General features: G+C 44.6%; 22 non-coding genes and 2 pseudogenes across 22 annotated transcripts; all 24 read left to right on the top strand.

Annotated features, from left to right (window-relative positions):
* The first annotated feature begins 58 nt into the window (after positions 1 to 58).
* On the top strand, positions 59 to 177 carry LOC115537886 (5S ribosomal RNA). The gene has a single exon (XR_003974967.1). It is a non-coding gene; the product is annotated as a 5S ribosomal RNA (ribosomal RNA).
* Positions 178 to 598: 421 nt separating this feature from the next.
* Positions 599 to 717, top strand: LOC115537848 (uncharacterized; annotated as a pseudogene).
* A 421-nt stretch (positions 718 to 1,138) lies between these two features.
* Positions 1,139 to 1,257, top strand: LOC115537885 (5S ribosomal RNA). The gene has a single exon (XR_003974966.1). It is a non-coding gene; the product is annotated as a 5S ribosomal RNA (ribosomal RNA).
* A 411-nt stretch (positions 1,258 to 1,668) lies between these two features.
* Positions 1,669 to 1,787, top strand: LOC115537901 (5S ribosomal RNA). The gene has a single exon (XR_003974982.1). It is a non-coding gene; the product is annotated as a 5S ribosomal RNA (ribosomal RNA).
* A 421-nt stretch (positions 1,788 to 2,208) lies between these two features.
* Positions 2,209 to 2,327, top strand: LOC115537843 (5S ribosomal RNA). Its single transcript, XR_003974936.1, has one exon. It is a non-coding gene; the product is annotated as a 5S ribosomal RNA (ribosomal RNA).
* Positions 2,328 to 2,748: 421 nt separating this feature from the next.
* Positions 2,749 to 2,867, top strand: LOC115537840 (5S ribosomal RNA). Its single transcript, XR_003974933.1, has one exon. It is a non-coding gene; the product is annotated as a 5S ribosomal RNA (ribosomal RNA).
* Positions 2,868 to 3,288: 421 nt separating this feature from the next.
* LOC115537852 (uncharacterized) lies at positions 3,289 to 3,408 on the top strand (annotated as a pseudogene).
* Positions 3,409 to 3,989: 581 nt separating this feature from the next.
* LOC115537876 (5S ribosomal RNA) lies at positions 3,990 to 4,108 on the top strand. The gene has a single exon (XR_003974958.1). It is a non-coding gene; the product is annotated as a 5S ribosomal RNA (ribosomal RNA).
* A 421-nt stretch (positions 4,109 to 4,529) lies between these two features.
* LOC115537799 (5S ribosomal RNA) lies at positions 4,530 to 4,648 on the top strand. Its single transcript, XR_003974892.1, has one exon. It is a non-coding gene; the product is annotated as a 5S ribosomal RNA (ribosomal RNA).
* A 421-nt stretch (positions 4,649 to 5,069) lies between these two features.
* Positions 5,070 to 5,188, top strand: LOC115537871 (5S ribosomal RNA). The gene has a single exon (XR_003974953.1). It is a non-coding gene; the product is annotated as a 5S ribosomal RNA (ribosomal RNA).
* Positions 5,189 to 5,609: 421 nt separating this feature from the next.
* Positions 5,610 to 5,728, top strand: LOC115537806 (5S ribosomal RNA). Its single transcript, XR_003974898.1, has one exon. It is a non-coding gene; the product is annotated as a 5S ribosomal RNA (ribosomal RNA).
* Positions 5,729 to 6,149: 421 nt separating this feature from the next.
* Positions 6,150 to 6,268, top strand: LOC115537819 (5S ribosomal RNA). Its single transcript, XR_003974912.1, has one exon. It is a non-coding gene; the product is annotated as a 5S ribosomal RNA (ribosomal RNA).
* A 421-nt stretch (positions 6,269 to 6,689) lies between these two features.
* On the top strand, positions 6,690 to 6,808 carry LOC115537829 (5S ribosomal RNA). Its single transcript, XR_003974922.1, has one exon. It is a non-coding gene; the product is annotated as a 5S ribosomal RNA (ribosomal RNA).
* Positions 6,809 to 7,229: 421 nt separating this feature from the next.
* Positions 7,230 to 7,348, top strand: LOC115537818 (5S ribosomal RNA). The gene has a single exon (XR_003974911.1). It is a non-coding gene; the product is annotated as a 5S ribosomal RNA (ribosomal RNA).
* A 421-nt stretch (positions 7,349 to 7,769) lies between these two features.
* LOC115537809 (5S ribosomal RNA) lies at positions 7,770 to 7,888 on the top strand. The gene has a single exon (XR_003974902.1). It is a non-coding gene; the product is annotated as a 5S ribosomal RNA (ribosomal RNA).
* A 422-nt stretch (positions 7,889 to 8,310) lies between these two features.
* Positions 8,311 to 8,429, top strand: LOC115537884 (5S ribosomal RNA). The gene has a single exon (XR_003974965.1). It is a non-coding gene; the product is annotated as a 5S ribosomal RNA (ribosomal RNA).
* Positions 8,430 to 8,841: 412 nt separating this feature from the next.
* LOC115537817 (5S ribosomal RNA) lies at positions 8,842 to 8,960 on the top strand. The gene has a single exon (XR_003974909.1). It is a non-coding gene; the product is annotated as a 5S ribosomal RNA (ribosomal RNA).
* A 422-nt stretch (positions 8,961 to 9,382) lies between these two features.
* LOC115537823 (5S ribosomal RNA) lies at positions 9,383 to 9,502 on the top strand. The gene has a single exon (XR_003974916.1). It is a non-coding gene; the product is annotated as a 5S ribosomal RNA (ribosomal RNA).
* Positions 9,503 to 9,923: 421 nt separating this feature from the next.
* Positions 9,924 to 10,042, top strand: LOC115537805 (5S ribosomal RNA). Its single transcript, XR_003974897.1, has one exon. It is a non-coding gene; the product is annotated as a 5S ribosomal RNA (ribosomal RNA).
* Positions 10,043 to 10,463: 421 nt separating this feature from the next.
* Positions 10,464 to 10,582, top strand: LOC115537883 (5S ribosomal RNA). Its single transcript, XR_003974964.1, has one exon. It is a non-coding gene; the product is annotated as a 5S ribosomal RNA (ribosomal RNA).
* A 411-nt stretch (positions 10,583 to 10,993) lies between these two features.
* On the top strand, positions 10,994 to 11,112 carry LOC115537882 (5S ribosomal RNA). Its single transcript, XR_003974963.1, has one exon. It is a non-coding gene; the product is annotated as a 5S ribosomal RNA (ribosomal RNA).
* A 422-nt stretch (positions 11,113 to 11,534) lies between these two features.
* LOC115537808 (5S ribosomal RNA) lies at positions 11,535 to 11,654 on the top strand. Its single transcript, XR_003974901.1, has one exon. It is a non-coding gene; the product is annotated as a 5S ribosomal RNA (ribosomal RNA).
* A 421-nt stretch (positions 11,655 to 12,075) lies between these two features.
* Positions 12,076 to 12,194, top strand: LOC115537892 (5S ribosomal RNA). The gene has a single exon (XR_003974973.1). It is a non-coding gene; the product is annotated as a 5S ribosomal RNA (ribosomal RNA).
* A 421-nt stretch (positions 12,195 to 12,615) lies between these two features.
* Positions 12,616 to 12,734, top strand: LOC115537894 (5S ribosomal RNA). The gene has a single exon (XR_003974975.1). It is a non-coding gene; the product is annotated as a 5S ribosomal RNA (ribosomal RNA).
* The last annotated feature ends 9,467 nt before the right edge of the window (positions 12,735 to 22,201 follow it).

Below are 22,201 nucleotides of genomic sequence, written 5' to 3'. Positions count from 1 at the left end.
GCTCTCACTCCTTACGTCCTCCCCCTGTATAAAAGCTTACATGGTCAAGTCTATAACTGCTTACGGCCATACCACCATAGGCACGCCCGATCTCGTCTGATCTCGGAAGCTAAGCAGGGTCGGGCCTGGTTAGTACTTGGATGGGTGACCGCCTGGGAATACCAGGTGCTGTAAGCAATATACTTTTTCAACTCGAGCTCATTGGATGCAATGGCCTACCGTGCGCTGATCTTTAGCGCCCACTGTTTTGGAGAATTTAAGCAACATACAGACTCTGACGACGTCTCCTCAAGCTCTATTTGTGAAACATGTGGACAGTGTAGTGACGTAGCAGAGAGCTGCAATGACGGCGGTCCACCTTAGTCTATCCCAGGTTTTGCAACGCTACGTTTCTTCTAAAGATCACGCAAACGATGACGCCAAAGCAGTGTAATGCATTGCGTTCAAATATGTAACTCTGAGTCTGGAATAACGTATTCATTCATTCATTATGGATCTAATCATTGTTTCTGTACAAGTCCCGTCTCTGGCCACGGCAGCGCTCTCACTCCTTACGTCCTCCTCCTGTATAAAAGCTAATATGGTCAAGTCTATAAATTCTTACGGCCATACCACCTTAGGCACGCCAGATCTCGTCTGATCTCGGAAGCTAAGCAGGGTCGGGGCTGGTTAGTACTTGGATGGGTGACCGCCTGGGAATACCAGGTGCTGTAAGCATTATACTATTTCAACTCGAGCTCATTGGATGCAATGGCCTACCGTGCGCTGATCTTTAGCGCCCACTGTTTTGGAGAATTTAAGCAACATACAGACTCTGACGACGTCTCCTCAAACTCTATTTGTGAAACATGTGGACAGTGTAGTGACGTAGTAGAGAGCTGCAATGACGGCGGTCCACCTTAGTCCATCCCAGGTTTTGCAACGCTACGTTTCTTCAAAAGATCACGCAAACGATGACGCCCAAGCAGTGTAATGCATTGCGTTCAAATATGTTGCTCTGAGTCTGGAATAACGTATTCATTCATTCATTATGGATCTAATCATTGTTTCTGTACAAGTCCCGTCTCTGGCCACGGCAGCGCTCTGACTCCTTACGTCCTCCCCCTGTATAAAAGCTTACATGGTCAAGTCTATAAATGCTTACGGCCATACCACCATAGGCACGCCCGATCTCGTCTGATCTCGGAAGCTAAGCAGGGTCGGGCCTGGTTAGTACTTGGATGGGTGACCGCCTGGGAATACCAGGTGCTGTAAGCATTATACTTTTTCAACTCGAGCTCATTGGATGCAATGCGCTGATCTTTAGCGCCCACTGTTTTGGAGAATTTAAGCAACATACAGACTCTGACGACGTCTCCTCAAACTCTATTTGTGAAACATGTGGACAGTGTAGTGACGTAGTAGAGAGCTGCAATGACGGCGGTCCACCTTAGTCCATCCCAGGTTTTGCAACGCTACGTTTCTTCAAAAGATCACGCAAACGATGACGCCCAAGCAGTGTAATGCATTGCGTTCAAATATGTTGCTCTGAGTCTGGAATAACGTATTCATTCATTCATTATGGATCTAATCATTGTTTCTGTACAAGTCCCGTCTCTGGCCACGGCAGCGCTCTCACTCCTTACGTCCTCCCCCTGTATAAAAGCTTACATGGTCAAGTCTATAAATGCTTACGGCCATACCACCATAGGCACACCCGATCTCGTCTGATCTCGGAAGCTAAGCAGGGTCGGGCCCGGTCAGTACTTGGATGGGTGACCGCCTGGGAATACCAGGTGCTGTAAGCATTATACTTTTTCAACTCGAGCTCATTGGATGCAATGGCCTACCGTGCGCTGATCTTTAGCGCCCACTGTTTTGGAGAATTTAAGCAACATACAGACTCTGACGACGTCTCCTCAAGCTCTATTTGTGAAACATGTGGACAGTGTAGTGACGTAGCAGAGAGCTGCAATGACGGCGGTCCACCTTAGTCCATCCCAGGTTTTGCAACGCTACGTTTCTTCAAAAGATCACGCAAACGATGACGCCCAAGCAGTGTAATGCATTGCGTTCAAATATGTAACTCTGAGTCTGGAATAACGTATTCATTCATTCATTATGGATCTAATCATTGTTTCTGTACAAGTCCCGTCTCTGGCCACGGCAGCGCTCTCACTCCTTACGTCCTCCCCCTGTATAAAAGCTTACATTGTGAAGTCTATAAATGCTTACGGCCATACAACCATAGGCACGCCCGATCTAGTCTGATCTCGGAAGCTAAGCAGGGTAGGGCCTGGTTAGTACTTGGATGGGTGACCGCCTGGGAATACCAGGTGCTGTAAGCATTATACTTTTTCAACTCGAGCTCATTGGATGCAATGGCCTACCGTGCGCTGATCTTTAGCGCCCACTGTTTTGGAGAATTTAAGCAACATACAGACTCTGACGACGTCTCCTCAAGCTCTATTTGTGAAACATGTGGACAGTGTAGTGACGTAGCAGAGAGCTGCAATGACGGCGGTCCACCTTAGTCCATCCCAGGTTTTGCAACGCTACGTTTCTTCTAAAGATCACGCAAACGATGACGCCAAAGCAGTGTAATGCATTGCGTTCAAATATGTAACTCTGAGTCTGGAATAACGTATTCATTCATTCATTATGGATCTAATCATTGTTTCTGTACAAGTCCCGTCTCTGGCCACGGCAGCGCTCTCACTCCTTACGTCCTCCCCCTGTATAAAAGCTAATATGGTCAAGTCTATAATTGCTTACGGCCATACCACCTTAGGCACGCCCGATCTCGTCTGATCTCGGAAGCTAAGCAGGGTCGGGCCTGGTTAGTACTTGGATGGGTGACCGCCTGGGAATACCAGGTGCTGTAAGCATTATACTTTTTCAACTCGAGCTCATCGGATGCAATGGCCTACCGTGCGCTGATCTTTAGCGCCCACTGTTTTGGAGAATTTAAGCAACATATAGACTCTGACGACGTCTCCTCAAACTCTATTTGTGAAACATGTGGACAGTGTAGTGACGTAGCAGAGAGCTGCAATGACGGCGGTCCACCTTAGTCCATCCCAGGTTTTGCAACGCTACGTTTCTTCAAAAGATCACGCAAACGATGACGCCCAAGCAGTGTAATGCATTGCGTTCAAATATGTAACTCTGAGTCTGGAATAACGTATTCATTCATTCATTATGGATCTAATCGTTGTTTCTGTACAAGTCCCGTCTCTGGCCACGGCAGCGCTCTCACTCCTTACGTCCTCCCCCTGTATAAAAGCTAATATGGTCAAGTCTATAATTGCTTAAGGCCATACCACCTTAGGCACGCCCGATCTCGTCAGATTTCGGAAGCTAAGCAGGGTCGTGCCTGGTTAGTACTTGGATGGGAGACCTCCTCGGAAGGCCAGGTTGCTGTAAGTACTGACGGGAAATTGTAATAAAATTGAAAGCATTAAAAAAAAGATTAAAAAAAAAAAAAAAAAGGCACGCCCGATCTCGTCTGATCTCGGAAGCTAAGCAGGGTCGGTCCTGGTTAGTACTTGGATGGGTGACCGCCTGGGAATACCAGGTGCTGTAAGCATTATACTTTTTCAACTCGAGCTCATTGGATGCAATGGCCTACCGTGCGCTGATCTTTAGCGCCCACTGTTTTGGAGAATTTAAGCAACATACAGACTCTGACGACGTCTCCTCAAACTCTATTTGTGAAACATGTGGACCGTGTAGTGACGTAGCAGAGAGCTGCAATGACGGCGGTCCACCTTAGTCCATCCCAGGTTTTGCAACGCTACGTTTCTTCAAAAGATCACGCAAACGATGACGCCCAAGCAGTGTAATGCATTGCGTTCAAATATGTTGCTCTGTGTCTGGAATAACGTATTCATTCATTCATTATGGATCTAATCATTGTTTCTGTACAAGTCCCGTCTCTGGCCACGGCAGCGCTCTCACTCCTTACGTCCTCCCCCTGTATAAAAGCTAATATGGTCAAGTCTATAATTGCTTACGGCCATACCACCTTAGGCACGCCCGATCTCGTCTGATCTCGGAAGCTAAGCAGGGTCGGGCCTGGTCAGTACTTGGATGGGTGACCGCCTGGGAATACCAGGTGCTGTAAGCATTATACTTTTTCAACTCGAGCTCATTGGATGCAATGGCCTACCGTGCGCTGATCTTTAGCGCCCACTGTTTTGGAGAATTTAAGCAACATACAGACTCTGACGACGTCTCCTCAAGCTCTATTTGTGAAACATGTGGACAGTGTAGTGACGTAGTAGAGAGCTGCAATGACGGCGGTCCACCTTAGTCCATCCCAGGTTTTGCAACGCTACGTTTCTTCAAAAGATCACGCAAACGATGACGCCCAAGCAGTGTAATGCATTGCGTTCAAATATGTTGCTCTGAGTCTGGAATAACGTATTCATTCATTCATTATGGATCTAATCATTGTTTCTGTACAAGTCCCGTCTCTGGCCACGGCAGCGCTCTCACTCCTTACGTCCTCCCCCTGTATAAAAGCTTACATGGTCAAGTCTATAAATGCTTACGGCTATACCACCATAGGCACGCCCGATCTCGTCTGATCTCGGAAGCTAAGCAGGGTCGGGCCTGGTTAGTACTTGGATGGGTGACCGCCTGGGAATACCAGGTGCTGTAAGCATTATACTTTTTCAACTCGAGCTCATTGGATGCAATGGCCTACCGTGCGCTGATCTTTAGCGCCCACTGTTTTGGAGAATTTAAGCAACATACAGACTCTGACGACGTCTCCTCAAACTCTATTTGTGAAACATGTGGACCGTGTAGTGACGTAGCAGAGAGCTGCAATGACGGCGGTCCACCTTAGTCCATCCCAGGTTTTGCAACGCTACGTTTCTTCAAAAGATCACGCAAACGATGACGCCCAAGCAGTGTAATGCATTGCGTTCAAATATGTAACTCTGAGTCTGGAATAACGTATTCATTCATTCATTATGGATCTAATCATTGTTTCTGTACAAGTCCCGTCTCTGGCCACGGCAGCGCTCTCACTCCTTACGTCCTCCCCCTGTATAAAAGCTAATATGGTCAAGTTTATATATGCTTACGGCCATACCACCTTAGGCACGCCCGATCTCGTCTGATCTCGGAAGCTAAGCAGGGTCGGGCCTGGTTAGTACTTGGATGGGTGACCGCCTGGGAATACCTGGTGCTGTAAGCATTATACTTTTTCAACTCGAGCTCATTGGATGCAATGGCCTACCGTGCGCTGATCTTTAGCGCCCACTGTTTTGGAGAATTTAAGCAACATACAGACTCTGACGACGTCTCCTGAAACTCTATTTGTGAAACATGTGGACAGTGTAGTGACGTAGCAGAGAGCTGCAATGACGGCGGTCCACCTTAGTCCATCCCAGGTTCTGCAACGCTACGTTTCTTCAAAAGATCACGCAAACGATGACGCCCAAGCAGTGTAATGCATTGCGTTCAAATATGTAACTCTGAGTCTGGAATAACGTATTCATTCATTCATTATGGATCTAATCATTGTTTCTGTACAAGTCCCGTCTCTGGCCACGGCAGCGCTCTCACTCCTTACGTCCTCCCCCTGTATAAAAGCTTACATGGTCAAGTCTATAAATGCTTACGGCCATACCACCATAGGCACGCCCGATCTCGTCTGATCTCGGAAGCTAAGCAGGGTCGGGCCTGGTTAGTACTTGGATGGGTGACCGCCTGGGAATACCAGGTACTGTAAGCATTATACTTTTTCAACTCGAGCTCATTGGATGCAATGGCCTACCGTGCGCTGATCTTTAGCGCCCACTGTTTTGGAGAATTTAAGCAACATACAGACTCTGACGACGTCTCCTCAAGCTCTATTTGTGAAACATGTGGACAGTGTAGTGACGTAGCAGAGAGCTGCAATGACGGCGGTCCACCTTAGTCCATCCCAGGTTTTGCAACGCTACGTTTCTTCAAAAGATCACGCAAACGATGACGCCCAAGCAGTGTAATGCATTGCGTTCAAATATGTAACTCTGAGTCTGGAATAACGTATTCATTCATTCATTATGGATCTAATCATTGTTTCTGTACAAGTCCCGTCTCTGGCCACGGCAGCGCTCTCACTCCTTACGTCCTCCCCCTGTATAAAAGCTTACATTGTCAAGTCTATAAATGCTTACGGCCATACCACCATAGGCACGCCCGATCTCGACTGATCTCGGAAGCTAAGCAGGGTCGGGCCTGGTTAGTACTTGGATGGGTGACCGCCTGGGAATACCAGGTGCTGTAAGCATTATACTTTTTCAACTCGAGCTCATTGGATGCAATGGCCTACCGTGCGCTGATCTTTAGCGCCCACTGTTTTGGAGAATTTAAGCAACATACAGACTCTGACGACGTCTCCTCAAGCTCTATTTGTGAAACATGTGGACAGTGTAGTGACGTAGCAGAGAGCTGCAATGACGGCGGTCCACCTTAGTCCATCCCAGGTTTTGTAACGCTACGTTTCTTCTAAAGATCACGCAAACGATGACGCCAAAGCAGTGTAATGCATTGCGTTCAAATATGTAACTCTGAGTCTGGAATAACGTATTCATTCATTCATTATGGATCTAATCATTGTTTCTGTACAAGTCCCGTCTCTGGCCACGGCAGCGCTCTCACTCCTTACGTCCTCCCCCTGTATAAAAGCTTATATGGTCAAGTCTATAATTGCTTACGGCCATACCACCTTAGGCACGCCCGATCTCGTCTGATCTCGGAAGCTAAGCAGGGTCGGGCCTGGTTAGTACTTGGATGGGTGACCGCCTGGGAATACCAGGTGCTGTAAGCATTATACTTTTTCAACTCGAGCTCATTGGATGCAATGGCCTACCGTGCGCTGATCTTTAGCGCCCACTGTTTTGGAGAATTTAAGCAACATACAGACTCTGACGACGTCTCCTCAAACTCTATTTGTGAAACATGTGGACAGTGTAGTGACGTAGCAGAGAGCTGCAATGACGGCGGTCCACCTTAGTCCATCCCAGGTTCTGCAACGCTACGTTTCTTCAAAAGATCACGCAAACGATGACGCCCAAGCAGTGTAATGCATTGCGTTCAAATATGTAACTCTGAGTCTGGAATAACGTATTCATTCATTCATTATGGATCTAATCATTGTTTCTGTACAAGTCCCGTATCTGGCCACGGCAGCGCTCTCACTCCTTACGTCCTCCCCCTGTATAATAGCTTACATGGTCAAGTCTATAAATGCTTACGGTCATACCACCATAGGCACGCCTGATCTCGTCTGATCTCGGAAGCTAAGCAGGGTCGGGCCTGGTTAGTACTTGGATGGGTGACCGCCTGGGAATACCAGGTGCTGTAAGCATTATACTTTTTCAACTCGAGCTCATTGGATGCAATGGCCTACCGTGCGCTGATCTTTAGCGCCCACTGTTTTGGAGAATTTAAGCAACGTACAGACTCTGACGACGTCTCCTCAAGCTCTATTTGTGAAACATGTGGACAGTGTAGTGACGTAGCAGAGAGCTGCAATGACGGCGGTCCACCTTAGTCCATCCCAGGTTTTGCAACGCTACGTTTCTTCTAAAGATCACGCAAACGATGACGCCAAAGCAGTGTAATGCATTGCGTTCAAATATGTAACTCTGAGTCTGGAATAACGTATTCATTCATTCATTATGGATCTAATCATTGTTTCTGTACAAGTCCCGTCTCTGGCCACGGCAGCGCTCTCACTCCTTACGTCCTCCCCCTGTATAAAAGCTAATATGGTCAAGTCTATAATTGCTTACGGCCATACCACCTTAGGCACGCCCGATCTCGTCTGATCTCGGAAGCTAAGCAGGGTCGGGCCTGGTTAGTACTTGGATGGGTGACCGCCTGGGAATACCAGGTTCTGTAAGCATTATACTATTTCAACTCGAGCTCATTGGATGCAATGGCCTACCGTGCGCTGATCTTTAGCGCCCACTGTTTTGGAGAATTTAAGCAACATACAGACTCTGACGACGTCTCCTCAAACTCTATTTGTGAAACATGTGGACAGTGTAGTGATGTAGCAGAGAGCTGCAATGACGGCGGTCCACCTTAGTCCATCCCAGGTTTTGCAACGCTACGTTTCTTCAAAAGATCACGCAAACGATGACGCCCAAGCAGTGTAATGCATTGCGTTCAAATATGTTGCTCTGAGTCTGGAATAACGTATTCATTCATTCATTATGGATCTAATCATTGTTTCTGTACAAGTCCCGTCTCTGGCCACGGCAGCGCTCTCACTCCTTACGTCCTCCCCCTGTATAAAAGCTTAATATGGTCAAGTCTATAAATGCTTACGGCCATACCACCATAGGCACGCCCGATCTCGTCTGATCTCGGAAGCTAAGCAGGGTCGGGCCTGGTTAGTACTTGGATGGGTGACCGCCTGGGAATACCAGGTGCTGTAAGCAATTATACTTTTTCAACTCGAGCTCATTGGATGCAATGCGCTGATCTTTAGCGCCCACTGTTTTGGAGAATTTAAGCAACATACAGACTCTGACGACGTCTCCTCAAACTCTATTTGTGAAACATGTGGACCGTGTAGTGACGTAGCAGAGAGCTGCAATGACGGCGGTCCACCTTAGTCCATCCCAGGTTTTGCAACGCTACGTTTCTTCAAAAGATCACGCAAACGATGACGCCCAAGCAGTGTAATGCATTGCGTTCAAATATGTTGCTCTGTGTCTGGAATAACGTATTCATTCATTCATTATGGATCTAATCATTGTTTCTGTACAAGTCCCGTCTCTGGCCACGGCAGCGCTCTCACTCCTTACGTCCTCCCCCTGTATAAAAGCTAATATGGTCAAGTCTATAATTGCTTACGGCCATACCACCTTAGGCACGCCCGATCTCGTCTGATCTCGGAAGCTAAGCAGGGTCGGGCCTGGTTAGTACTTGGATGGGTGACCGCCTGGGAATACCAGGTGCTGTAAGCATTATACTTTTTCAACTCGAGCTCATTGGATGCAATGGCCTACCGTGCGCTGATCTTTAGCGCCCACTGTTTTGGAGAATTTAAGCAACATACAGACTCTGACGACGTCTCCTCAAGCTCTATTTGTGAAACATGTGGACAGTGTAGTGACGTAGCAGAGAGCTGCAATGACGGCGGTCCACCTTAGTCCATCCCAGGTTTTGCAACGCTACGTTTCTTCTAAAGATCACGCAAACGATGACGCCAAAGCAGTGTAATGCATTGCGTTCAAATATGTAACTCTGAGTCTGGAATAACGTATTCATTCATTCATTATGGATCTAATCATTGTTTCTGTACAAGTCCCGTCTCTGGCCACGGCAGCGCTCTCACTCCTTACGTCCTCCCCCTGTATAAAAGCTAATATGGTCAAGTCTATAAATTGCTTACGGCCTATACCACCTTAGGCACGCCCGATCTCGTCTGATCTCGGAAGCTAAGCAGGGTCGGGCCTGGTTAGTACTTGGATGGGTGACCGCCTGGGAATACCAGGTGCTGTAAGCATTATACTATTTCAACTCGAGCTCATTGGATGCAATGGCCTACCGTGCGCTGATCTTTAGCGCCCACTGTTTTGGAGAATTTAAGCAACATACAGACTCTGACGACGTCTCCTCAAACTCTATTTGTGAAACATGTGGACAGTGTAGTGACGTAGTAGAGAGCTGCAATGACGGCGGTCCACCTTAGTCCATCCCAGGTTTTGCAACGCTACGTTTCTTCAAAAGATCACGCAAACGATGACGCCCAAGCAGTGTAATGCATTGCGTTCAAATATGTTGCTCTGAGTCTGGAATAACGTATTCATTCATTCATTATGGATCTAATCATTGTTTCTGTACAAGTCCCGTCTCTGGCCACGGCAGCGCTCTCACTCCTTACGTCCTCCTCCTGTATAAAAGCTAATATGGTCAAGTCTATAAATGCTTACGGCCATACCACCTTAGGCACGCCCGATCTCGTCTGATCTCGGAAGCTAAGCAGGGTCGGGCCTGGTTAGTACTTGGATGGGTGACCGCCTGGGAATACCAGGTGCTGTAAGCATTATACTATTTCAACTCGAGCTCATTGGATGCAATGGCCTACCGTGCGCTGATCTTTAGCGCCCACTGTTTTGGAGAATTTAAGCAACATACAGACTCTGACTACGTCTCCTCAAACTCTATTTGTGAAACATGTGGACAGTGTAGTGACGTAGTAGAGAGCTGCAATGACGGCGGTCCACCTTAGTCCATCCCAGGTTTTGCAACGCTACGTTTCTTCAAAAGATCACGCAAACGATGACGCCCAAGCAGTGTAATGCATTGCGTTCAAATATGTTGCTCTGAGTCTGGAATAACGTATTCATTCATTCATTATGGATCTAATCATTGTTTCTGTACAAGTCCCGTCTCTGGCCACGGCAGCGCTCTCACTCCATACGTCCTCCTCCTGTATAAAAGCTAATATGGTCAAGTCTATAAATGCTTACGGCCATACCACCATAGGCACGCCCGATCTCGTCTGATCTCGGAAGCTAAGCAGGGTCGGGCCTGGTTAGTACTTGGATGGGTGACCGCCTGGGAATACCAGGTGCTGTAAGCATTATACTTTTTCAACTCGAGCTCATTGGATGCAATGCGCTGATCTTTAGCGCCCACTGTTTTGGAGAATTTAAGCAACATACAGACTCTGACGACGTCTCCTCAAGCTCTATTTGTGAAACATGTGGACAGTGTAGTGACGTAGCAGAGAGCTGCAATGACGGCGGTCCACCTTAGTCCATCCCAGGTTCTGCAACGCTACGTTTCTTCAAAAGATCACGCAAACGATGACGCCCAAGCAGTGTAATGCATTGCGTTCAAATATGTAACTCTGAGTCTGGAATAACGTATTCATTCATTCATTATGGATCTAATCATTGTTTCTGTACAAGTCCCGTCTCTGGCCACGGCAGCGCTCTCACTCCTTACGTCCTCCCCCTGTATAAAAGCTTATATGGTCAAGTCTATAAATGCTTACGGCCATACCACCATAGGCACGCCCGATCTCGTCTGATCTCGGAAGCTAAGCAGGGTCGGGCCTGGTTAGTACTTGGATGGGTGACCGCCTGGGAATACCAGGTGCTGTAAGCAATTATACTTTTTCAACTCGAGCTCATTGGATGCAATGGCCTACCGTGCGCTGATCTTTAGCGCCCACTGTTTTGGAGAATTTAAGCAACATACAGACTCTGACGACGTCTCCTCAAGCTCTATTTGTGAAACATGTGGACAGTGTAGTGACGTAGCAGAGAGCTGCAATGACGGCGGTCCACCTTAGTCCATCCCAGGTTTTGCAACGCTACGTTTCTTCTAAAGATCACGCAAACGATGACGCCAAAGCAGTGTAATGCATTGCGTTCAAATATGTAACTCTGAGTCTGGAATAACGTATTCATTCATTCATTATGGATCTAATCATTGTTTCTGTACAAGTCCCGTCTCTGGCCACGGCAGCGCTCTCACTCCTTACGTCCTCCTCCTGTATAAAAGCTAATATGGTCAAGTCTATAAATGCTTACGGCCATACCACCTTAGGCACGCCCGATCTCGTCTGATCTCGGAAGCTAAGCAGGGTCGGGGCCTGGTTAGTACTTGGATGGGTGACCGCCTGGGAATACCAGGTGCTGTAAGCATTGTACTATTTCAACTCGAGCTCATTGGATGCAATGGCCTACCGTGCGCTGATCTTTAGCGCCCACTGTTTTGGAGAATTTAATCAACATACAGACTCTGACGACGTCTCCTCAAGCTCTATTTGTGAAACATGTGGACAGTGTAGTGACGTAGCAGAGAGCTGCAATGACGGCGGTCCACCTTAGTCCATCCCAGGTTTTGCAACGCTACGTTTCTTCAAAAGATCACGCAAACGATGACGCCCAAGCAGTGTAATGCATTGCGTTCAAATATGTAACTCTGAGTCTGGAATAACGTATTCATTCATTCATTATGGATCTAATCATTGTTTCTGTACAAGTCCCGTCTCTGGCCACGGCAGCGCTCTCACTCCTTACGTCCTCCTCCTGTATAAAAGCTAATATGGTCAAGTCTATAAATGCTTACGGCCATACCACCTTAGGCACGCCTGATCTCGTCTGATCTCGGAAGCTAAGCAGGGTCGGGCCTGGTTAGTACTTGGATGGGTGACCGCCTGGGAATACCAGGTGCTGTAAGCATTATACTATTTCAACTCGAGCTCATTGGATGCAATGGCCTACCGTGCGCTGATCTTTAGCGCCCACTGTTTTGGAGAATTTAAGCAACATACAGACTCTGACGACGTCTCCTCAAACTCTATTTGTGAAACATGTGGACAGTGTAGTGACGTAGTAGAGAGCTGCAATGACGGCGGTCCACCTTAGTCCATCCCAGGTTTTGCAACGCTACGTTTCTTCAAAAGATCACGCAAACGATGACGCCCAAGCAGTGTAATGCATTGCGTTCAAATATGTTGCTCTGAGTCTGGAATAACGTATTCATTCATTCATTATGGATCTAATCATTGTTTCTGTACAAGTCCCGTCTCTGGCCACGGCAGCGCTCTCACTCCTTACGTCCTCCCCCTGTATAAAAGCTTACATGGTCAAGTCTATAAATGCTTACGGCCATACCACCATAGGCACGCCCGATCTCGTCTGATCTCGGAAGCTAAGCAGGGTCGGGCCTGGTTAGTACTTGGGTGGGTGACCGCCTGGGAATACCAGGTGCTGTAAGCATTATACTTTTTCAACTCCACAGAATATGGACAACGGCATGGAGCAGATATCGCCCAAGAACACCGACCATGGAAAGACCCCGACCACGAGCAGGATCATGGACAACGGCAAGACGCAGCAACCGACAAAGAACGCCGACATTGGAAAGGAAACGACTACGAGAAGGATCACGGACAACAGTAAAAGTACCTCGGAATTTCTTCAAAGCACAGATAAGAAATTTGAGAAGGAGCTTACCTTGGCGGTAGAGATTGTTGGAGATGAGATGGTGACTATGATGGAACTTCTAAGTGAGGTTAAAAAAACGTGCGGGGTGGTGAATGGATGCCGTTTTAAAATGCCCAAAAAATACGAAATAACAATGGACAATGTTGAAGGGAAGGATAAACTGTTAGATGGGATTAGAATAAAGAAGAGCACGGTAGTGGCAAAAGAAATTAGAAATGACGAACTAGTTGTATCTTTTTTAAACTTGCCGACGTACATTGTGGATGGTGTCATTCTTGCCAAACTTGCAGAATGGGGAGTTAAGGCAATCTCGCCAATTAAAAGAAGAATGTGGCCAGGAACGGACATAGCCGATGGAACCAGGTTCTTGAAGGTCCGGTTCACTGAAACGGTGAAATCGCTACCGTACTCGACGAAGTTCGAAACACTTGTGGGGGGAGAGTACTTCCGCGTGATCCATGACAGGCAGATGAAAGTATGCAGATTATGTATTAAACCGGGTCACATCTTCAGAGAATGCCCAGAATTCAGATGTCACAGGTGTAAAAAACAGGGACACTATGCAAGGGAGTGTGTTCCAGAAGCAGCGGAGAGAGAGGATGTCAGCGTCGCGGAGGAGGTCAACGTCGCGGAGGAGGTCAACAGCGCTGACAGCGAGGAGGAGGAGCCGGAGGACAGCGACGAGGACGACATGCAGACGGAGGGAGACCCAGGGGGCGTCCCAGAGAGCAGGGCGGAGACCATGGTGCAGAACCAAAGACGGCATCCCCTGAGTGACGTCGCAGCAGGAGACGTGTTGGGAGCTGTGTGGCAGGAGGAGAGCCGGTCCGGAGAGGAATCGAGTGGAGAGAAGGACTCCAGCAGACGGAACCGGCAGCGGTGGGGTAAAGCAGCATGGAGATGGAAACCGAGACGAGAGGGAAACTGCGATGGACTTCATGATTATCGAGGATATTTCAGAGGCAGAGAGTGTAAGCAGACCGCAGAAGGAACGAAAGGCGGAGGAGACCACAAAGAAAAGAAAAGCTGCGCTCCAAGCTGAGGAGAAAAGGAGGAAGAGGGAGGAAAGAAGGACAAAATGAAGGTTGGAAATGAAACCATAATTATATGTTTAATGTTAAGCTTGATTTCATTCAACACAAATGGGCTAAGAAATCAAAGCAAATTTGGAAAACTATTAATTAAATGTAAAAATAATGACATGTTATGTCTGCAAGAAACGAACTGGACAGACCATATCATGAAAGATATAAAAACGAAATGGACAGACATGATGTATGCAAACCATGGTACGGATAAATCATGTGGGGTAGCAATCCTGATAAAAAATAATACTGTAGAAAACCTCAAAGAAATCTACAAAGATAAAAAAGGAAGAGTCATAATCATAGAATTTAAATACAAAAAGATAGAGTACAGAATAATTAATATATATGCACCAAATATAGAAGCAGACAGGAAGGCTTTTTTTTTGGATTTAGGAAAATGGTGTGTGGGAAACTGTATAATAGTGGGAGATTTTAATTTAAAAAGTACAAGGTTGGATATGGCAAGAGGGAAGGAATTTAAAAATGATGCTTCAAGAAAGGTTTTTCTGAAAACAATGCAGGAAAAACAATTAATTGATGTATGGAGAAACGAAAACCCAAACAGGAGAGAATACTCAAGAAGGCAAATGGTAATGGGGGAATTAAAACAAAGCCGAATAGACTTGTGTATAGCACATCAGACAATGGTTAAATTTATAAAGAATATGGTGTATAAATTCACATCATTCAGTGACCATGCAATCCTGTCAATAGAGGTTGGTACTGGGATAGAGAGAAGGGGAGGAGGAGTGTGGTGCCTAAACAGTACTCTCCTAGAGGAAGAGGGATATAGAAATAAAATAGTTGCCTGCATAGAGAATGGAAAAAAGAACATGGACATGTGTAGAAACAAGGGATTATGGTGGGAAAGACTGAAGCAAAAGATAAGGACAATAAGTATTAGATATGCAAAGGTCCGGGCTTTTAAAGAAAGAGAGAAAATAAAATGTTTGAAGGATGAGCTGGCAGAAGAGGCAGAAAGAATTGATAAGGATCCAAAACATAGCATAGAAAAATACATAAAGGTGAAATCCAAACTGGACGTTTATGAACAGAATAAATGTATGGGGGCAATAACAAGGAGTAGGGAGAAATATGCGATGAAGGGGGAGAGATGCACAGGCTATTTTTTGGGATTAGAAAAAAGGAAACAGGAAAGGGTATATATTGAAGAGTTAGAAAATGAAAATGGAGAGATAATAAATGATTTTGTAGACATTATTGGAAATGTTGGGACATTTTATAAAAATCTATACAAAAAAGGAAATGCAAAGAAGGAAGATATAAATACAGTATTAGGTAATATTGATAAAACAATAACAAATGATGAGAAAAGTATGTGTGATGACAACATCAAAGACATAGAAATAAAAGAATCAATAATGTCTTTGAATACCAATAAAAGTCCGGGAACAGATGGCCTTACAGGTGAATTTTATAAAACATTTATCGACAATCTGCTCCCAATTTTAAACATAATTTATGCAGAGATGGAGAAGGAGCAGGAGATACCAGAGTCGCTGGCAACAGGACTAATAACGATCATATATAAAAATAAAGGAAGCAAAAGAAAACTGGAAAACTATAGGCCGCTAACTGTACTAAACACGGATTACAAGATTTTAACAAAGGTATTAGCAAACAGAATAAAAACAGCAGCACCAACAATCGTAGCACCAACACAGGCGTATGGGATACCAGGGAGGGACATATCGGACATTATTTGCACAATAAGGGACACAATCGAATGCATGGGGAAGGATGGTGGAATTATTTTAAGTATGGACCTTAATAAAGCCTTCGATAGGGTTGAGCATAGTTTTTTATTTTGCACATTAGAAAAATTTGGTTTTGGGCAAAGAATAATCAACTGGATTAAATTATTGTACAAAAATGCAAGGAGTAGGATAAAAATAAATGGAGCTATAACAGATCCTTTTCCATTGGAGAGATCTGTGAGGCAAGGGTGCCCGCTATCGGCAGTACTTTACAGCTTAACTGCAGAAAGTCTCGCGGAAATGATAAAGAAGGATAAGGAAATAGAGGGGATAAAATTGCCAAATGGGGGTGAAAGCAAAATACAGCAATATGCTGATGACACCACATGCATGGTAAAAAATATGAATAGCGTGAAAAGGATAATGGGAAAAATGGAAATATATGGGAGAGCAGCAGGGGCTAAAGTAAATATAGACAAAACTGAAATAATGTACGTCGGAAATATAAACCAAAAGGATTGTAACATACCTTTTAGAATTTCAAATGATTATATGAAAATATTGGGGATAAATATGGGAGTGAAAGAAAAGGAGGCGAGAGATGAGACATGGAATGGAGTAATAAATAAAGTGAAAAACACATTAAATGCGTGGAAGCCGAGGAGATTAAAATTAAAGGGGAAGGTTTTAGTGGTAAATGCATTAATACTATCCCAGATTGTCTATGCCTTGACTGTGATAGACATGCCAGAGTGGGTGCACAAAGAGCTAAACAGCACAATTACAAATTACATTTGGGATGGGAAACTGGCAAGAATAGCACAAAAGACACTGATAGGGAAATATGAAGAAGGAGGATTGAAATTGGTGGACTTGAATATAAAGAAAAAAGCAATACGAATAAAAACTGTTAAAAAGTATCTGTACGATAGGGTTGATTATGGATGGAAAAATGTTTTTAAGGAATATTTATATAAAAATGGAAGATGTGAAGAAAACGGTCTAATAATGATAATGAAAAACTCCATGTATGAGAAAGTGCCTAGATATTATAAAGAGGTGTTTGATGCATGGGGGAAATACAGAATAAACATTAAATATGAATGCACAAAATACAGTCAGGTAATAAATCAACCAATATGGTGTAACCCATTGATAAAAATGAACAATAACATGCTATGGGATAAAAAAATGTTTTATTCCGGACTAACGCAAATAAAAGATTGCCTATATGAATTCATACCTGGGTTTCTAAGATACCAGGCTATAATAGACGCAGTTAAGGAGTATGATGAAGAAATGAACGAAACCACTACTGTAAATATGTACGATAAAATAAAAGAAAGCATACCAATAGATTGGGTGAGGCAAATAGAAAATAACGTGGTTATAGAAAGGAAAATAACGTTCCCCGAGTTATATATAGAAAATAATGGGGAAAAAAGACCACTAAGGGATTCAAAGGTAAAGGACTACTATAAAGCGCTGATCCAAAAGGAATTTAAGGAACCTGCATCGGAAAAGGTTTGGGAAAAGGTGTTCCCAGGCATGGAAGGAAATCAAATATGGAAGCAGTGGAATGTAAGCAAAAATAGTATAGAATGTCAGGATCATGATTTTAAATTACGGCACAACAGACTGTACACAAATGTGGTGATACACCAAATAAATAAGGATGTAAGAAGGGAGTGCGATATATGCAAAACTGATCCGGAGACATTAATGCATTTGTATTATGAGTGTGACAAACTGAAGATCTTTTTCATGAAATTAAAGGAATTTTTGCAGGAGAACTGGGGGAAGCAGTATTTTGAGGGAAAGGACTGGAAAAAAACATTTCTGTTTGGAGTATGGGAAAAGAAAGAGAAAGTAAACATAAATATGATAAACTATGTACTAAGTCATGCTAGATATGCTGTATGGCTAAGAAGGAATCTAGCACATTTTGAACAAAAAATAATATCTGTCTGGGCCTACTTTGTATCGGGGTTGAAAAAGGACATAAGTTTGATTTTTAAATATGAAAAGGAAGAATTTCAACATTTTGTTAAGGGATGCAGTTTCATTTCTGTCAATGACAAAGGAAAACTGATGTATAGGATTGAATAATGCTTGGCAGGAGGACCTATTTGTTAAAATGCTGATGTTATTGTTTACTTTTATTTTATTCATTTTGTGATTTTACATTTGAATTCAAGTATATGTTTTTTCCCCTCTGTGTAGATTACGCTTGTATATAAAATCTGATTTATTTTTATAATAAAAGATAAAAAAAAAAAAAAAAAAAGCACGCCCGATCTCGTCTGATCTCGGAAGTTAAGCAGGGTCGGGCCTGGTTAGTACTTGGATGGGTGACCGCCTGGGAATACCAGGTGCTGTAAGCATTATACTATTTCAACTCGAGCTCATTGGATGCAATGGCCTACCGTGCGCTGATCTTTAGCGCCCACTGTTTTGGAGAATTTAAGCAACATACAGACTCTGACGACGTCTCCTCAAGCTCTATTTGTGAAACATGTGGACAGTGTAGTGACGTAGCAGAGAGCTGCAATGACGGCGGTCCACCTTAGTCCATCCCAGGTTTTGCAACGCTACGTTTCTTCTAAAGATCACGCAAACGATGACGCCAAAGCAGTGTAATGCATTGCGTTCAAATATGTAACTCTGAGTCTGGAATAACGTATTCATTCATTCATTATGGATCTAATCATTGTTTCTGTACAAGTCCCGTCTCTGGCCACGGCAGCGCTCTCACTCCTTACGTCCTCCCCCTGTATAAAAGCTAATATGGTCAAGTCTATAATTGCTTACGGCCATACCACCTTAGGCACGCCCGATCTCGTCTGATCTCGTTCAGGTGCGCAAAGCAGGAAGTGAAGGAAGCAGGAAAAAGTTTGTTGGCAGAGTAGGCTGATACAGCAGCCTGGTGTTTTTTTCTTCTTGTTGATTTGTAGATTATATTCTTTCGACAAAATCGTAATTTAATTATAGTTCTAAATCTCCCCACAGCTTTTTTTGCTGTTTGGGGAGGCTTTCATTTGACGGATGGACCACATGGCAGCAGACAAAGGACCGGAGCAGACAATGCCTAGCAGTGGAGTTGGAGCACTGGAGGAAGAGGGAAGGAACGGGATTGAGAATCGGCCAGAAACGGGAGAAGGACGGCAGAAAGAGTACGGGAAAGAGCTGACAGTGGACGTTGAGGTGGAGGGAACAGCGGTGATTTCCATGATGGATATTCTGCGGGAAGTAGCAGTGCAATGTGGAGTGGTGAGCGGATGCCGTGTGAGAGGGGAAAAAAACTATGAAATCACCATGAAGGATGAGGTGGGAAAGCGCAAGCTCCTGGATGGCGTGCGTGTAAAAGGAGCCTTAGTGCATGGCAGGGAGATTGTGAACAGTGACATGGTGGTGTCATTTATTAACTTGCCTGTTTACATGGAAGATGCAACAATACTGGCAAGGCTGGAGGAGTGGGGTGTGCGGCCAATATCTGTCATCAAACGGCGCAAGTGGCCGGGGACGGAGATTGCGGACGGGACAAGATTTTTAAAAGTCCGCTTTAATGAGCAGGTACGATCACTCCCGTACTCAACCAAGTTAGAGACACTGAGAGGAGCGGAGTACTTTAGAGTGATACATGATCGACAGGTGCGGGTGTGCCGACTCTGCATCAAGCCAGGACACATCTTCAGGGAGTGCCCTGATTTCAAGTGCTTCAGGTGCCAGAAGACAGGGCATTATGCGCGGGAGTGTGAGGAACGGAACGCAGCGGCGAGAGAGGAGGAGAGAGGAGAACAAATGGAGGATAAAGACGGAGAGAGCGATGACGGAAGGGGAGCTGAAGAGGAGACGGGAGGTGAGAACGAGGAAGCGGAAAAAGAACTGGAATGGCGGTATAGATCTGACAGCGGCGACAGTGCTGAGGACGGTGACGAACAGATGATGGAGCAGGGGGGAAAAGCGGAGGACGATGATGTGGCGGAGGATACAGACGATGAACGAGGGAGAGCAGAACAACCGGTGGAAAAAATAGATGAGGAGCAAAGACAGGAGGGCAGAGGACGAAAAGGAGGGAAGAAGACAAAAGAACTGGCCGCCAAAAGGAAAGCAGAGGAGGAGAAGACACGGGGAGTGAGAAGTAAAGGACCGCGGTCTGGCATGTGAGTCTTGCTTTGGTTTTTGGTTTAAATATTTTCTTTCTTTTAGCTCTCATGACCACAGTAACTTCTGTTAATGTGAATGGTTTAAGGGACAGAGGCAAACTGAGGTCACTTTTAAATATATATAGAAGTGACATCCTATGCATACAGGAGACAAATTGGGATGACGTAAAAGTTATAGAGGTAAAGGAGGTGTGGGGGGGGGAGATTTATTATAATAACGGGGCTAAGAACGCAAGAGGGGTGGCTATAATGATTAAAAAACATAGGGTAGATGAGATAAAAGAGATATATAAAGATAGGACAGGGAGGATAATAGTCATAGAGTTTAAGTATCAAAATGTGTTGTTTAGACTAATTAATATATATGTTCCGAATATAGAAATAGATAAAAGAATTATAATAGAGGAGCTGAAAGGGCTAGTGATTGGGAGATGTATAATAGTAGGGGATTTTAATACTAAATGTAGCAGGTTAGATATAGGGCAAGGTGTAGTGTTCAGATGGGAAAAGTCGAGGGAGAGCTTGTTAGACATGATGAAGGACAAGAATTTAGTAGATGTGTGGAGAAATGAGAATCCAGAGAGGAGGGAATTCACCAGGAGACAAATGAGGGATGGTGTACTGAAACAAAGCAGGATAGATTTGGTTTTAACACAGGGAGAGAACATAAAACATGTAGACAGAATAAGACATGAAATAAATGCACTGAGTGACCACGACGGGGTGAGATTCAGAATTAAAGTAGGGAGAGAGGAGATAGGGGGAGGGATGTGGATTTTGAATGCAGGTTATATTGAAGAGGATGAATATAAACAACAGATTAGGGAGTTATTAGATATGGAGAATGAGAAAATTAAAGAATATGTTGAAGAGAATAGGGCAGATACTCAGATTGGGGAGATATGGGAGAAAGTGAAGAATAAGATTAAATCAATAAGCATTTGGTACAGTAAGAAAAGAAAAGTGAAAATGATGAAGAAAGAGAAGGAGTTGAGGGAAAGACTGAGGGTAGAGCTGAGTAAAGCAGAGAATGAAGAAGGTTACAGCATGGAGAATTATATAGAGGTAAAGATGGAACTTCAGAGATATGAGGCAGAGAAATGTAGAGGAGCAATTTTACGGAGCAAAGCTAAATATGCGCTGGAGGGAGAAAGGTGCACAGCGTATTTTCTGGGCCTAGAAAAAAGCAAACAAAGCAGGACATATATACACGAAATCAGGAAAAAGGAGGGGGAGGTAGTAGCAGACTATGTGGCCATACTGGAGAGGGTGCAAGAGTTTTATGGGGAGTTATATCAGAGAGGTGGATTAGAGGAGGACAGTATAGTGGAGGTACTGGATAGTGTCGAAAGCAAGCTGAGTGTGGACGATAGTAAATGGTGTGACAGAGAGATAAGTAGGATGGAGGTGATGGAGGCGATAGAGGGGCTGAAAAGCGGGAAGAGTCCTGGGAGTGATGGGATAGGGATTGAATTTTATAAAGTATATAAGGAGCAGATGGCATCAATTTTAGTAGAGGTATTCAGGGAGACTGAGAAAACAGGGATAGTGCAGGGTAGGATGGTAGAAGGTGTGATTACCTTAGTTTTTAAGAAGAAAGGAAGTAAACTAGACTTGCAGAATTATAGGCCTATAAGTCTGCTAAATGTAGATTACAAAATTCTGGCCAAGGTGTTGGCTAACAGAATAAAACGAGTGATAGGGGATATAATCAAAACATCTCAAAGTTACAGTATACCAGGTAGGGATATAGCTGACACAATAGCGACAGTTAGGGATACAATAGAATTCATGAAGAGAGACGGAACAGGGGGAATAGTGTTAGCTATAGATTGGAATAAAGCATTTGATAGGGTGGAGCATGAGTTTTTATTTAGATTACTGGTGAGATTTGGATTTGGAGAGAGATTAGTGGGGTGGGTCAGGAGGTTGTACGAGGGTGCAAGGAGCTGTGTCAAAGTAAATGGAGTGCTGACTGACAGATTTTGTCTTGGGAGATCGATAAGGCAGGGATGTCCCCTATCGGCGTTGCTCTATGCCATTTCGGCAGAGCCCCTGGCCTTACTAATTAAAAACGACGCAAGAGTTCAGGGCATACAACTACCATCTGGGAGCATACATACAATAAATCAATATGCAGACGACACAACAATAACGGTGAGGGATGGGAACAGTGTGAAAAGGGTGCTAGAATTGGCAGAGATATATGGGAGAGCGTCGGGCGCTAGAATAAATAAAGAAAAATCAGAAATAATGTATATAGGTAA

The sequence above is a fragment of the Gadus morhua genome, chromosome 23 (genome assembly GCF_902167405.1).
Source record: "Gadus morhua chromosome 23, gadMor3.0, whole genome shotgun sequence".
Lineage (NCBI taxonomy): Eukaryota > Metazoa > Chordata > Actinopteri > Gadiformes > Gadidae > Gadus > Gadus morhua.
Note: the sequence above shows the minus strand (reverse complement) of the source record. Positions and strands in the feature narration are given on the sequence as shown.